The sequence below is a fragment of the Enhydra lutris genome, unplaced genomic scaffold, assembly GCF_002288905.1.
Source record: "Enhydra lutris kenyoni isolate GAN:26980312 unplaced genomic scaffold, ASM228890v2 scaffoldscaffold37, whole genome shotgun sequence".
Taxonomy (NCBI): Eukaryota; Metazoa; Chordata; class Mammalia; order Carnivora; family Mustelidae; genus Enhydra; species Enhydra lutris.
The window spans coordinates 14,852,594-14,856,656 of NW_019154121.1; the positions used below are offsets into that span (position 1 = coordinate 14,852,594).

General features: G+C 34.1%; 1 pseudogene; it reads left to right on the plus strand.

Annotated features, from left to right (window-relative positions):
* The first annotated feature begins 205 nt into the window (after positions 1–205).
* LOC111154380 lies at positions 206–546 on the plus strand (annotated as a pseudogene).
* Positions 547–4,063: the final 3,517 nt, after the last annotated feature.

The window sequence follows — 4,063 nt, forward strand, 5'->3', positions numbered from 1 at the left end:
CAGCAAAATAAAAGGCAATCTACAGAATGAGAGATATTTAGAAACTGTGTATTAGCTAAGGATTTAATATGCAAAATACATAAGGAACTCCTGTAACTCGGTAGGGAAGAACCAATAATCTAATTAAAAAAGGGGCAAAGTTCTCTTTCTGCCATCTTGGAGCTTATGATGGCCTGCTGGGAACAGGGCTCCTAAAATGACAAATATGTCTGGATGGCTATGGTTCAAGGCCATTTTTGCTGGCTGTATGTGAGGTCTCCAGAACCAGAGGGAGCACACAGCTTTTCTTAAAATTGAAGGTGTTTATGCTTGAGATGAAACTGAATTCAATTTAGCAAGAGATATGCTTATGAGTACAAAGCAAAGAACAACACAGTTACTCCTGGTGACATAGTGAACAAAAACAGAGTAATCTGGGATAACACAACCCATGCTCATGGGCACAGTGGCATGGTTTGTACCAAGTTCTGAAGGAACCTTCCCAATGAAGCCATTGGCCACAGGATCCATGTGATGCTCTACCCCTCAAGGATTGAAACCTCCTGAAAAATAAATAAATAGAGGTGCATACTTGTAAAAAAAAAAAAAAGGGCAAAGGACTTGAAGAGGCAGTTTTTCAAAAGAAGACATACCATGGCCAATTGGTACATGAAAAGATGATGGACATCACTGATCCTCATGGAAATGCAAATCAAAACCATTGTGAGATCGCACCTCATACTTGTTAGAATGGTGAAAATCAAAAAGACAAGAGACAACAAGTTTTGGCAAGGTTATGGAGAAAAGGAAATGGATATGCACTGTTGGAGGAAATACAAATAAGTATAGCCACTGTTGAAACCAGTATATAGGTTCCTACCATTAGGCCCAGCACTCCCACTTCTGGGTGGATATCCCAAGGAAATGTAGACACTGTCCTGAAGAGATATCTGTACTCCCATGTTTACTGTAACTTGATTTTTTTTTAAAGATTTTATTTATTTATTTGTCAGAGAGAGTGAGCACAGTCAGACAGAATGGCAGGCAGAGGCAGAGGGAGAAGCAGGCTCCCTGCTGAGCAAGGAGGCCGATACGGGACTCGATTCCAGGACGCTGAGATCATGACCTGAGTTGAAGGCAGCCGCTTAACGACTGAGCCACCCAGGTGTCCCTGTAACTTGATTTTTAATAGGCAAGATGTGGAAACTACCTAAGTCTATATCAACAGATGAATGGATAAAGAAATGTAATAACAGTAAACAATGAAATATCATTCAGCCATAAGAAAGAAAGAAATCCTGCTTTTTTGAGACAACATGGATGGAGCTTGAGAGCATTATGGCAGTGGAATAAGACAGAAAATGGTAAATACTGCATGTTCTCATTTATATGTGGAATCCAAAAAAGCTAAACCAGTATAAATGGCATAATGGTGATTGTCAGGAGCTGAAGGGTAAGGAAAATGAGGAGGTATTAGTCAAAGGGTATAGACTTTTATTTATTAGATGTTAAGTCCTGGGGATCCAATGTGTAGCATGGTGATTATAATTAACAATATTACATTATATACTTAGAAGTTTTGAAGACAGCCTGTCTTAATTTTTTTTTAACCACAAAAAGAAATGGTAATTGTGTAAAGGGAGGAAGTGTTAGCTAACTTTATTGTGACAATCATTTTGTAATATATACATGCATCAAATTATTTATTATTATTATTATATTATATACCTTAAACTTACATATGACAATAATATCTCAGTAAAGTTGGGAGAAAAAGAGTACATTGGGAAAAAAAAACCCACCAGGAAAGATTTATTTTAGAAATGCAGTGGGGATTACTATTAGTAAATCTAATTGCATAACATATTGCTAATTGTACAAAGAAAAATAAAAGATACAACAGTAATAGAGTAATAATACTAGTTCACATTTTTTGAATCCTATAATGAACTACGGTCTAGGTACTATTTTAAGTGGTATCTGTGTATCTATAAACATGCACACGTATATATGTACACACATGTATATATACACATACATATGTACATATACACATGCACACATAATTAGTTTATATAAAAATCTCATGAGATAGGTAATATTTTAGTCTTCATTTTAGATGAGAAAACCCAAAACACAGAAAGGTTAGTAACTTGCTTAAATTCACACAATTACTATGTGCTACAGTTAAGATATGAGCCAAGGAACAACCTGTAATGTTAAGCCAGTATCCTAGATTTCCTCCCAATAGATCACAATAACAATGTTATCAGATTTGTAATTGGCTAACATTTATCAGGTGGCTATTATGTGCAAGATACTACACTAACCACTTTGAGTTAACTCATCCTCACTATACCAAGATGATGCAGCTATTTTTATTATTATTATTTTTGTTTTACAGATTAGTGAGGTAGAGAAGGGTCAGTTAACTCTTCAAGATTACTTCTCTGCTTCTCTACTAAGTGGTGAGTTAGGATTTGTATCTGTGTAATTTGCCTTCAGAGTAGATGTTGTACTGCCTCCAAAACATTTGAACATTCATTCCTGATAATAAACAAAAGAAAACAATGCAAAATCAACCACCAAGCAACCAGAAACCATGTTCTTAAACTATATTAAAAGGATGCTTCCTTAAAATTATTTTAAAAAATCTTATCTAAAATTCCATTTTATAGCATGCTTATGGAAGTTTTAAACACTACATATATGACCATTAAATTTAGTGATGGGGTATGCTGCATTAAATCAACACTATTTATTTAATTTTAAAAATTACTTATTTGAGAGAGAGTGAGCACATGAGGGAGGGGCGGAGGGAGGTAGAGAGCGAGAGAATTTCAAGCAGACTCCCTGCTGAGCCTGGAGTCTGACTCTGGGCTCGATTTCATGACCCTGAAATCATGACCTGAATTGAAATCAAGAGTCAGGTGCTTAACTGACTAAGTCACCCAGGCACACCTAAATCAACACTATTAAAGAAAAAAGAAACTTTTGGAGGTATATTATAAAAGATGTGAGAACTGTTCAATGAAAAAAATGAAACCATACCAATGCATAATTGCGATGAATTCATTAATAAGGAATTCACAAAAATATAAGTTGGTAATAAAAAAGTTCAAGATATAAGTTTAACAATGATTGTGTTTTGCACAGGTTATGAAAATGATAGTACTCAATAATCAAAATTGATGAAAATCTGTTAAAAAAGAAGCATTTGTTTCATATTGGTAGAAATGAAAATAAGTTCAACTATTCTGGTTAAGTGTAAATCAAAAACTGAGAATACTTTAAATCTCTTATCCAGCAAATTCCCTGGAAAATTTATCCCCTGAGATAACCCGAGATGGGGACAAAGAGGTATGCATAAGAATGTCAATTTCAACACTATTAGATATTAAATACAATATTAAATACAATTTGAATGTTGAACAACAGCCTAGTGGTTTTTAAATTATAGTATGTTCATTTAATAGGCTACATATTTTTATTAAAGGCTTTAACTGACTGAAGTTGGGCTCCTAAGTTCTTCCTGCTTCTGTTGCCCTATTCAAACTATGACTTTTCATTTTCATTTGGGTCTGGCCTAAGAATGCTCTAGTGTCATAGTTTTATTAATAATTTTCTTTTAAATATTTGTTTTCGTGAAGAAGAAGAGACAAGTCATTTGTATTACCTATGGAGCAGGTTGAAATAAGTGTGTTTGTGGGAGGATCCAGCATGGTTTCTTTATTGATGAGCAGAAAATTGTTGTGAAAGTGTTGAAGATATCAGCACAGCGTCAGAAAGCTAAATAAAAAAAAAAAAAAAAAGTTTTTTTTTTAATAAAAAAAAAAAAAAAAAAAAAAAAAAAAATATAAAAAAAAAAAAAAAAAAAAAAGAAGTGGTGTTTATAAAGGTAGAATGAAATAATGGATATGGTAAGGGCCTAATAATTTGGTCTAGTTTAGATGCACCTAGAAAAGGCCCTCAGACAAGGATTCAGGATCAAGTGGTTTTTTTGGGAGATGATCCCAGAAAGCACCAGAAAGGCAGTAAAGTAATAAAGTGAAGGTGAGATACTCAGTAAAGGGTGTATTGTCAA